Source organism: Capra hircus, chromosome 5 (genome assembly GCF_001704415.2).
Source record: "Capra hircus breed San Clemente chromosome 5, ASM170441v1, whole genome shotgun sequence".
Classification (NCBI taxonomy): domain Eukaryota; kingdom Metazoa; phylum Chordata; class Mammalia; order Artiodactyla; family Bovidae; genus Capra; species Capra hircus.
Window position 1 is genome coordinate 56838613 of NC_030812.1, and position 12421 is coordinate 56851033.

The window sequence follows — 12421 nt, forward strand, 5'->3', positions numbered from 1 at the left end:
TTGATGCTGAGACCATAGGTATTCAGTAGGAGTATTTGGTGGTTTGCTGCTGCTACTGCTAAGTCGCTTCAGTCGTGTCCAACTCTGTGCGACCCCATAGGCTTCCCACCAGGCTCCCCCGTCCCCGGGATTATGTGGACTGAAATAAGGGAGTTGAGAGGGAGGCAGAATATATAATTCTTAAACCACATATAGCTTAATTGGGAAGAGTTATTGTAAACCAAAAGTCATTTGTGTTTTGTTAGATGGTCAGGGGGAAGGGTGCCTTGTATCTGTGGCCCTGATTTTCATCTTGTCTCCTCTTGTGTATGAGGCCTCGGTATCTGAGAATCTCAGCAGTAATTGCACTCCTCTAGGGATTTGGATTAGTTTGTGTGTTGGAAGGCAGAGGTACAAAAGATACCCACTGAACTGAGATGGTATCATGATACTGAAAATGAAGCAGCTGCGTATAATAGGTGAATTTGTTTATTATAGGGTAACTTACTTACAGGTAAGATCAGGTAGCAGATAGGATAAGGTAGCATTTTGCTACCTGAAAGTATTGGCAGCTGTACTTTACACTGTGGAGGGGCTGTTGGGGCTTTTTTTGTATTTAGTTAACCCAAGGTTTGAGGGTATATGCTTGGAAACAGGAAGTATATTTCCAAGTCAGGGTTATAAATGGGTAACTAGTTTCATGGATGCCGAGAATAACGTCGTTGAAGGCTTTCATTGTTTCAGAGACTAAATAGCACAAAGACCAGCTAGACCTCATGATCATTAAACAATATTAACTACAAAGTCCTTGGTGACAGAGAAGAGATTGACTAAACAGTACAGTCTGGGTAGGGTCAGTGGAAGGACAGGAGGAGCTGAATGGATCCAAAGTGGCATCAGTTATGCTAACAGCCATACATTATATGTTCAATCAAAATTAACAAAATTGGACATTGTATCTCCTACTACTCAGCCCATATAGACCCATTCCTGAAAGGAATTTGTGTGTTGCTCTGTGCTGTCCACCTAACTTACACAAGGATATCAGTCTTTTCCCTTCTCTGGAATCTTTCTCTATATTTGACCTATTTTCAGCCTCCACAGGATGCTGAGTAAAACATGAAAAGATATATTTATTAATTTTGAGCAAATTACTGAACTTCTTCATTCCTCATCTATAAAACTAGGAGCAATACCTAATACCATGTTGTGGAGAATAAATAATTGTAATAAATAATTGCAGTTCCCTAACATAGTGACACTTTGACCCTCAATATAAACTGTAGTTTTCTTCCTTAGTTTTCAGTTCAGGTTTTATCACTTTGAGTCAATTAACTTCTGTGTTTCAGTTGATCATTGATAAGATTTTAGTTCCCATTTTAAATTCTAAGGAGTTAAAATGAGATAGTGGTAATTGGGAGAACTCTGTATGAGCTCTTTTCTAACATTCATTGTCACGCTTTTGTTCTAGAGTAGTGCTTCCCAAATTCTGTGGTGAAAGTCTAGATTTTAAAATTTTCCCATTCATTGCAGAGAGGTACTTTTGTGAAGTAAAAATGTCAAAGACATGTTAAATTTCTTTGGAAGTTTTTAAATGGTTTTCTGAACTTACTACAGGCTGGTAACAGTTTGGGGGTCAAGCATTAGGAGGCAGACTACATTTTGAGTAGCACTCTCCTAGAGTATATCTGGTTTCTTCCGAGGACCACTTTTCTTGGAAACTTGTGACTTTCTGAAATGTTCTCTTTGAGTATAGATTCCATTAGCATTGATCATAAATCTTGATTTTCACAATTATCCTATTAGCAGTGGTTTGCTCTAATTTGCCTCATAAACCAGTAAAATGCCTGAGAAAATATCCTTGCTGTTTTTTGCTGAGCACCACTGTTCTATAGAACTTTCTGTGATGACAGAAATATTCTACGCAGTGTTGTTCTGTTGAATAATCTGTTATCTAATACAGGCATACCTCAGAAATATTGTGAATTCAGTTCCAGACCACCACAGTACAGTGAATATTGCAATAAAGTGAGTCACAAATAAGTAGTGTACATGCCTAAAGTGAAAAGTATTTTATTGCTTTAAAAAAGTGCTATCATGAAGGAAATATTAAATGTGGTTTAACATTTATATAATCAAATATAAATCATATGCTGTGTGAAGTTGTCAGTTCAGTTCAGTCCCTCAGTCGTGTCCGACTCTTTGCGAAACCCATGGACTGCAGCACCCTAGGCCTCCCTGTCCATCACCAACTCCCAGAGTTTAGTTAAACTTATGTCGATTGAGTTGGTGATGCCATCCAACCATCTCATCCTCTGTGTCCCCTTCTCCTCTCGCCTTCAGTCTTTATTGGGCACCTACCGACCTGGGGAGTTCATCTTTCAGTGTCCTATCTTTTTGCTTTTTCATACTGTTCATGGGGTTCTCATGGCAGGAATACTGAAGTGGTTTGCCATTCTCTTCTCCAGTGAACCACATTTTGTCAGAACACTCTACCATGACCCATCCGTCGTGAATGGCCCTACACGGGCATGGCTCATAGTTTCATTGAGTTAGACAAGGCTGTGGTCCATGTGATTAGATTTGTTAGTTTTCTGTGATTGTGTGTGGAGTTGTAGACAAATATATTGCTCGGCAGTTTCTTAAAACAACAATGAGGTTTGCCACATTGTTTATCTGTACAGTGCAGTGCTGTTTAATAGCTTTCCTACAGAATAAATTCTTTCAGAATTGGAGTCAGTGCTTCCAAACTGCTGGCTTAACAACTAAGTTTATGTAACATTTTAAATCTTTCGGTGTCATTTCAGCAGTATCCACAGCATTTTCACCAGGAGTATATTTCATCTCAAGAAATCACTTTCTTTTTTAAAAAAGTTTGTTTATTTTGGCTGTCCTGGCTCTTCATTGCAGCGCCTGGGCTCTTTGTTGCTGCTTGAGAGCTTTTTCTAGTTGTGGTATGCAAGCTTCTCATTGTGGTGGCTTCTTTTGTTGCAGAGCACAGGTTTTAGAGTGTGGGCTCAGTAGTTGTGGCACACCTTAGTTGCCCCAAAGTATATAGGATCTTAGTTCTTGGACAGGGAATTGAAGCCATGTCCCCTGCATCAGCAGGCCGATTCTTAACCACTGAATCACCAGGGAAATCCCGAGAAACTGCTTTCTTTGCTCATCCATAAGCAACCCCTTATCCATTCAAGTTTTACCAATTTTCTGCAATTCAGTCCCATCTTCAGGCTCCACTTCTAATTCTGGTTCTTTAGCTGTTTCCACCACATCTGCAGTTAACTTCCTGTACTGAAGTCTTGAACTTCTCAAAGTCACCTATGAGTGTTAGAATCAACTTTCTCCAAACTCCTGTTATGTTGATTTTTTTTTACCTCTTTCCATGAATCAAAATGTTCTTGATGTCATCTAGAATGGTGAATCATTTCTAGAAGGTTTTCAGTTTGCTTTGCTCAGGTTTATCAAAGGAATCACTACATGTGGCCTTATGAAAAGAATTTCTTAAGGCTTGGAAGTTGAAATTATTCCTTGATCTGTAGGCTGCAGAATGGATATTGTATGAGAGGGAGTGGAAACATTAATCTCACTTTACATCTCTGTCAGGGCTCTTGGGTGACCAGGTGCATTGTCAAGGAGTAGAAATACTTCGAAAGTAATCTTTTTTCCTGAACAGTAGGTCTCAACAGTTGACTTAAATTATTCAGTAAACTATGTTGTAAGCAGATGTGCTGTCATACAGGCTTTGTTGGTCTATACACAGAACACAGGCAGAGCCCCAGGATTTTCAGAATGGTAAATGAGCATTAGCTTTAACATAAATTTACCAGCTGCATTAGCCTCCTAACAAGAGCATCAGCTTGTCCTTTGAAACTATGAAGCCGTTAACCTCTTCTCTAGCTGTGAATGTCCTAGATGGGATCTTCTTCCAATATAAGGCTGTTTCACCTACATAGAAAATCTATTTGATGTAGTCATCTTCATTAATTGTTTTATATATATATATATGGACAGTTTGCTGCAGCTTCTACATCAGCATTTGCTGCTCCTTGCATTTGGTATGTTATGGATGTTGCTCTTTCCTTAAAGCTCAGTAACCAAGCTCTCTAGCTTCAGAATTCTTCAGCTTTCTTACCTGTCTCAGCAGCCTTCATAGACTTGAAAAGCGTTAGCACTTAGCTCTGGATTAGGCTTTTACTTAAGAGAAGGGGACGACAGAGGATGAGATGGCTGGATGGCATCACCGACTCGATGGACATGAGTTTGAGTGAACTCCAGGAGTTGGTGATGGACAGGGAGGCCTGGCGGTGCTGCAATTCTTGGGGTCGCAAAGAGTCAGACACGACTGAGTGACTGAACTGAACTGATGTCTTTTTGATCTTCTAGCCAGACCACTTGAATTCTTTTTTTCACATTAGCAATAATTCTGTTTTGCTTTTTTATTCTAATGTTCACTGGAGTAGCACTTTTAATTTCCTTCAATAACTTTTCCTTTGCATTCACATCTTGGCTAACTGTTTAGTATAAGTGGCCTAGCTTTTGGTCTGTATAGCTTTTGGTCTGTCTAGCTTTTGACATGCCTTTTTAACTTTTGATTTAAAGTGAGAGATGTACAATTCTTCCTTTCACTGGAACACTTAGGCACCACTGTAGGGTTATTAGTTGGCCTAATTTCCATATTTCTGTGTCTCAGGATATAGGGAGGCCCAGGAAGAGGGAGGGAGATGGAAATGGCCATGGCCTGTGGGTAGAGCAGTCAGCGCACACATATTTATTAAGGTGACTGTCTTATCTAGACATGGTTTGTGGTGCCCCAAAACAGTTACTACTGTAACATCAAAGATCTCTGATCACAGATCGCCATAACAAATATAGTAACAATGATAGAAAGGTTTGAAATGTAAGAATTACCAGAATGTGACACAGACATGAAATGAGTGAATGCTATTGGAAAGATGGCTCCAGTAGACTTGTTTAACACAGGGTTGCTGCAGACCTTCAGTTTGTGAAAAGTATGCTATCTGTGAAGCACAATAAATCAAAGCATGATAAATCAAGGTATGCCTCTATACTAGTCAGTAGTCACATGTAGTTATCACCTGAAATGTAGTTACTGTGACTAGGAACTGAATTTTTAATTGTTTTAAATATAAATAGCCACATGTGCATTGGACAACTCAAGTCTATCTTATATCTCCCACACAGCTTTCATACTTGAAAGTAGCATAGAGATCCTTTATCAGACCACTTATTTGGACCACTGTTTCCATTGCCCAGAATTTTTTAGTACTTGTAGAATATAAGCAGTTTCAGAGTGAATTTGTAGGAGGAGAGAAATTAGAGGAAATGGAATGAGATAAGAGTTAAGTTAATTAGTTTATTTGTGACTGCACTGGGTCTTCATTGCTGCTTGACCTTTCTCTGGTTGCGGTGAGCAGGGGCTCCTCTCTGGTTGTGGTGCACAGACGTCTCATCTTGGGGTCTTCAGTAGTTGTGGCTCTCAGGCTCTAGAACACAGATGAGAGCCTGTAGTAGTTGTGGTCAACTAGCAGAGATAGTAGTTGTGGTGCATGGGCTTTATTGCCCTATGGCATGTGGAATTTTCCCAGACCAGGGATTGAACCTGTGTCCCCTGCATTGGCAGGGAGAGTCTTAACCACTGGACCACGAGGAAGTCCAAGAAGAGGAAGTATTGTTTTTTTAAGTAACTTTTTTTTCCTAGAGCTTAAGTGTCCTGGACCTAGATCCTAAAATTGCAACCAGCTACATTTTCTGTAACAGTTGTTGGGTTCAAAGTGTTGTGTTTAACAGTTCTCTATCACCAGAAATGATTTGCAGCCTAGTATTTGGTTGGCCAGAGGTTAGTGATACGATAAAATTTGTATTTATGGAACAACCAGATTAGCACAGTTATGTTCACTTCATCCTGGGGTCCTGGGTTCCAGTATAGCCTCCTCTGTAATTTGGTTATCTGTCTTTTAAGTTTTACAGTTCTCTCGGCACAGATACGGTACAAATAATGGAGGTTAGTAGGTGGTGTGGAAATACCGCCTCTTCATCCTAGTTTCCTACAAGGGGCAATGAGAGACCCACCTCCTATTGTCTCATTGCATAGAGTTTGTGTTTCCTTGATCCAGCTTGAGGTTCTTGTTGCATCCTGTTTTCTCTCCAGTAGATTCCACTGCAGACCAGTGGATATGATAGAATCTGTGAGAGGAGTGAGCATAGTGTTTGTGACAGATTTTTTTTTTTAACTGTCATAATCTGACCATCTCCAGCATATTATAAATTTGAGAATGTTGAATATCTGCTATCCTTCCTAGGCTGATTTCTGCTTGACAGCTCATGTATTTCAGCTTTTAGGTCCACAAGTATACTGTATTCTTTCCAGGTGGCTCAGTGGTAAAAAGTCTGAGATGCAGGAGATGTGAGTTTGATCCCTGGGTCAGGAAAATACCTTGGAGAAGGAAATGACAACCCACTCCAATATTCTTGCCTGGGAAATCCCATGGCTAGAGGAGCCTGGCAGGCTACAGTCCATGGGGTCGCAAAGAGTGGACATGACTTAGTGACTAAACAACAACAGTATACACATTAGGCAATACAGACTTAAAGAAGTCTGGCTTCCCCCTCCAGTCATCTTCCCTCTTTCCCCTGCTCAAGAAAGGCCTGTCCGTTCATGTTTCTAGCTCAGGTCTCAGTGAATAGAATCCTATTGGTTTAGGATAATGGGAAGTGACAGGGCAAAGAATGGCACTGGCATTTATAGACATTTTTTACACAAGAGGCTGTAAATTGTCCCTTCCAACTCTTTGGACTATTAGAGGATAGAATGGCATGCCTTTTCTCCTATAAGCCTCATAGTGACTCTGGGCTGAGAAACCTCCTACCCCCTCAAACAATACAAAACCCAGATAAATAATCTCTGCCTGGTTGGTTCTGATTGATCACCAGCTAAGTTTTCAGTCTTGTGCTTGACTGGTTGTGTTTTTTCTTTTTTTCCTTTCATTTAGTTTTCCAAGCCTCCTAAGAAAAATAATGTTTAGATCAGTCCTCTTAGTGAAGGACTTGGCCTGGCATGTAAGAAATTCATCTCTCAAAGGAATGGATAAGGGAAATAGGTGGGAAGCCAGCTCAGTTAATATATGATGGTCATAGTACATTAAGTCTGGGCTTAGAAATATGTTATTAACTGATGCAGCTGATTTGAATGGATTATAGTTTTTGTTTGTTTTCAAACATTAACATGTTTGGAAAAGTGAAAATTGATGCTTTAGGAAGTTGCAGAAAATCCAACTAGGTAAATACTACAAAGAAACAAAAATATCTGGCCCAGGCACTAAGCAGAAAACTGGGGTGTGGTTTATATTTTTCTCCCTTCCTGACAGTGTGAGGGGCATGTTATGGCTTCTTGATTCTTGATTAGTAATAGTAAATATTGATGTTAGTACATCTTCCTTCCTTTTCTACTAAGATATTACTGAGTTTTCACTGCTTGTAGTTCTTCATATAGATAACTGTCCTAATGAGTTATCTTAAGGGACCTGTAAACCCTAAAGGCTACTTTTTCCATATTTGTGGGTTTTGCCAGTTTTCTTTACTGTGAATACTCTGTGTTATACAGTTTCAGGGTATAAAAAGCTTGAAAACAAATATTCCTCTACTGACTATCTTCTTGTTGCTGAAGCTGGTAGCTGGAAGAATCTTGGGTGGCTGCAGTGATAAGTTTCATGAATCATTTGTATAATTCCTTATTTTTTCTCACTGTTTGTGGGGATGAACCACTTCAGAATGAGAGAGAGACTGAACCTGCCTTGTTTTTGAGGAACTTGTCACTGAAATGTGTTGAGATATCAAAGAGAAGGTTGGGACAAAGAGTCAGTTCCAACTATAAGAGGACTTGTAGCAGTGTCTTGTAGCATACAGACTTCATTATGGCTTGTCTCCATTCATGCTCTTCTGGAAGGCCTATTTGATTCTATCACGATTCCCTTCTACCATCTGAAAAAAATGAATGTCTGTTTCTCCCTTTCAGCAGTTGGGTTTTGATATAGAGGTTAGTCAGTTGGATATGGAGAGAAGGAAGTTCACACTATAGATTTAGAATTTTAGGGAATTCCCTGGTGGTCCAGTAGTTAGGAGTCCACGCTTCCACTGTCGGGGGCCTAGGTTCAATCCTTGGTCAGGGAACTAAAATCGCACAAGCTGCATGACATGGCCACAAAGAACAAAAAGAAGAATTTGGTCACCAGCCTTCTCAGAGTTTATAATTGGGATTTGTTAGAGTTTAGGCATGTGTATACAAACCCTTTCCCAAAGGAAGGATTTCCCTGGGGGTTTAGTGGTTTAAGGCTCCATGCCTCCAATGCAGGGGTCATGGTTCAATCCCTGTTTGAGGAGCTAAGTAAGATTCTATGTGCCACACAGCATTCCACCCCCCTCCCCCCCCAAAAAAAAAACAAAGGAAGAACTGTGGGACAGTGCGTATGACATTGAAACTATAAGAGCTCTGAGAAACCATAAGCTATGGTGAGGAGTTTAGTAGGATTTTTTTTTAAAGAAATAAAAGATTTGATCCCAGGATAAGTTGGGAAAGTAGCATGCTGAGTAGGCTTGGATTCTTTCTATCCACATATACTTAAGCAACAGTAATTGGGCCAAGTGCAAACTTAATCCTCTATTTCCTTTTCTCAGGGTGCCCCATGAGATCAAGAAAAATGCAGGTAGTAGGATTGTAGATAGAAAAAACGTCAGTATAGATCCTCTCAGGCATTGATAAAGGGCTTTGGGGGAAAATTTACTTCCCCTCATCCTCCATCCTAGATTGTCAGTTTCCCAAAAAATGCTTCTTCCACTTGAAAAATTATATTATTTTAACATATTAATCAACAAGAAAAGATAAGAATAGGTTATATATTAGAAAGAGATGGCAGTTGAGAGTGGCTGTCAAGAGAAGATGAATTTCAGAAAAGCAGAGACTAACCCCACATAGTCCTCAGCATCTCTGGGAGCTTTTGGGGCCCAGCCAAAATCTAACCAATCCTTCAAATCTCCTTCTAATTCATAATAATTTTAAAATAAATATTTGTCTTTTTTTTTCTTCTGCCTCCTCCTTTAAGATAAAAATACATGCTGCTTCTATACCCGTCCATTTCTATACCCGTCCATTGGAACGAACCTTGAGGGAGTGGTAAAGGAGCTGTTTAAAGAGGAAACAATAGGGAAAACTCTCTGACCTCAGTTTATCCCCTCATCTGGTTCTTCATTTGTCCCTGCTGAGGAACAGAACTTGTCTTTTGTCTGTAACACAAATACATCTTTACCTCCCTCCTTCCCACTTCCCCCCCAACCCGCTCTTCTCACTCCCTTCTATTATGGTTCCAATCAATGATGTCATTATGTGTGCCATTCAACTGCTGTTGAACCACTTGGCTATAGGAATTTGGAAGAGCAAAGAGGCAGAATGGAATTTTTCTCCTGCCCAGGACTGTTGAAAATGTATTCTAGTTTTAACTAGAGAAATAGGAGTCAAGTTTTTCTTTGCTCAATTTCTACCCTCCCTCTGTGCCCTAAACCTCAGACAGATACTTTTTGCCTGGCTGTGAATGAGAAGAAAATTGTGGAGAAATGTTAGGAGTATAAATTGAGTATTTTAGAGGAAAAACTTTAAAAATTGGGGGGAGCAAGATGAAATTTTTGGTGTTATGTCAACATTTATGGCTGTTTTGCTCTGTTCACTGTAAATTAGATTTTTGAGAAGTTTCTAATAGAGGGTTATACTTCCCTAAGATACGTGGAATCTTGTACCATTTCACTTTATTTTTCTCTTATTTCATTCATCTAATTTGAACCCAAAGAACTAGAGGTATGAAAGTTTGTAGTAAGGAAAAAACTCACTGTCTTTTTTATTTCCTATGGTTGATACCCCACCCCCACTAATGTCTTCGCATTCCTTCTTCTAACATGTCAGAACTGATGACTTTGATAAAAAACAAGTTTTATGCCTCTCTGTGGTCCCCCTTAGTCTTTGCCCCAGGAGTAAACAAACTCTGGAAAAGGAGGGGAATACTACATTCTTTTGAGTCTGTTTTACTTTTAAATATCTTTAACTGTTTTTGCCAACCAAGTTCTTGAGGTGAGATCATTCTCTGAATACCAGTTTTTAATTTTTATTTACTAAAAAAATTTTCTTGGCTGTGCCTCACAGCACATGTCTTCTCAGTTCCCCAACCAGGGATCAAACCTATGCCCCCTGCAGTGAAAGCACAGAGTTTTAACCACTGGACCACATGGGAAGTCCCTGAGTGCCAGTTTTTTAAAAGGTGCCACTCTTAGTAGCATGAGATTTTTAAAACCCATCTGTAAATCATACCTGATTGTATGTCTAGTTGTATGTCTTAATTTTGGGGTGACCAGTAAGCTAGCCTGGCTGTCTTAAGCAGAGTAATGGGTGTCCAATCTCCCTATGCCTGCTCATTCAGTCCTTTCTGATTCTTTGCAAACCCGTGGACTGTAGCCCACCAGGCTTTTCTTCATGGGATTTCCCAGGCAAGAATACTGGAGTATTTTGCCGTTTCCTTCTCCAGGGGCTCTTCCCAACCCTGGGATTAAACCTGTCTCCTGTATTGGCAGGTGGATTCTTTATCATTGAGCCACCTGGGAAGCCATAGATACTCTCCCTAGCTCCGGGGAAATGTGAACTAACTGTCTGAATCCAAATCTGTCAGTCTTTCAAAATCTGTATGGAAGGAAAAAGTGTGGGGTGATGTTTGTTTGTTTGGTGGGGGTTTTGGTATGTGTTTGTGTTATTAATTCTTGGGAGGATACATAATTTTAGTGTTCAGAAGTTCTTCATGATGTGAGAGCAGTAGCATTATAGGAATGTTTAAGATGTATTTTAATACTTGAGTAATACTGTTTGTTGGGTAGACATTGCTAAGGAGTGGTCACATTTTAAAGAATACAAATGGGTTTGATTCAGGTAAGGTTTGATAATTACATAGCTCATTTTCTTATGTACTCACCAAAATAGTAAAGTTGCTTTTTATGCCTGAGAGCTGAATCCCGTCAAAGAAAATCCTATGGATTTTGGAGTTGGGAATGGGAATGAGATAGAACATCATCAGATCATGAGATGTTTTATAGGAGGATCCTTGGTAGTGATGTTTGCAAACTAGCAAAGACCCTGTTTTTAATGAAATCTAAAGGTCCGTCTAGTCAAGGCTATGGTTTTTCCAATGGTCATGTATGGATGTGAGAGTTGGACTGTGAAGAAAGCTGAGTGCCGAAGAACTGATGCTTTTGAACTGTGGTGTTGGAGAAGACTCCTGAGAGTCCCTTGGACTGCAAGGAGATCCAACCAGTCCATTCTAAAGGAGATCAGTCCTGGGTGTTCTTTGGAAGGAAAGATGCTAAAGCTGAAACTCCAGTACTTTGGCCACCTCATGTGAAGAGTTGACTCATTGGAAAAGACTCTGATGCTGGGAAGGATTGAGGGCAGGAGGAAAAGGGGATGACAGAGGATGAGACGGCTGGATGGCATCACTGACTCGATGGACATGAGTCTGAGTGAACTCTGGGGGTTGGTGATGGACAGGGAGGCCTGGCGTGCTGCGATTCATGGGGTCGCAAAGAGTCAGACATGACTGAGTGACTGAACTGAACTGAACTGAACTGAACTGAAAGTCCCTTGTTAAGATTTAGAAAATGTTAACTTCTTCCTCCCTTCCCTTTCCTTTATTACTCTTTTCTCATATTTTTAAAGATAATATTTTAACCCATTACCTTCTCATCCCCAGAGCAGATTGTTGGGACAGATATAGAAATGTATTAATCCCTAGCAGTGAAGATACCTTATTGAGAAGGAGATCATATTTGAAATGCTTGGTGTCTGGGTATTAGAAAGTATTTATTGGGTGAGAAGTTTATTGAGGTATAGAGTAGAGGAGGCAGTTTTAGAATTTTTACCGTCCTGTTCATGCTTGGGTGTGAAATGTTTCAGGAGGAAGAGCAACTGGAAATGAACAGATCTGCAAGATGAGAGGTTTTATATGATGGATCTCTTTAGTGCTCTAAATGAACAAGCAAAACATGAGTCTTAAGACAAGAGCATCTGTTCTGTCTGTTCTCCACTTCATTGAAACTTCCTCTGTATCAGTTCTATAGAAAAAACAAAAACAAAACGAAAAAAAAAACCTTTGTGTGCCTGAACCTGTTGGCCTCTCTCTCTTCCCCACATGCCTGAGGTGTTCCCTGATCTTGTTTTGGCATGTTCTTCCTGTATGGAACTGCACTGGTAAGAGTGTCTGCTCCTCTGTTTCAGTTCTAAGAGGGCAGCATGACTCGTGTCTCTTAGAGTCAGCTGTGATTCCTTTCATTTTCCCTTCACATTCTTGCAACTGAGATAACCTGTTTGTAGGAAGCAAAAGCTTTTTTGGAAGGTCCC

General features: G+C 40.0%; 1 protein-coding gene across 2 annotated transcripts in view; it reads left to right on the forward strand.

Moving 5' to 3' along the window:
- SARNP (SAP domain containing ribonucleoprotein) overlaps positions 1-12421 on the forward strand; it is a 48491-nt gene that overhangs the window by 23197 nt on the left and 12873 nt on the right. The window lies entirely within an intron of this gene.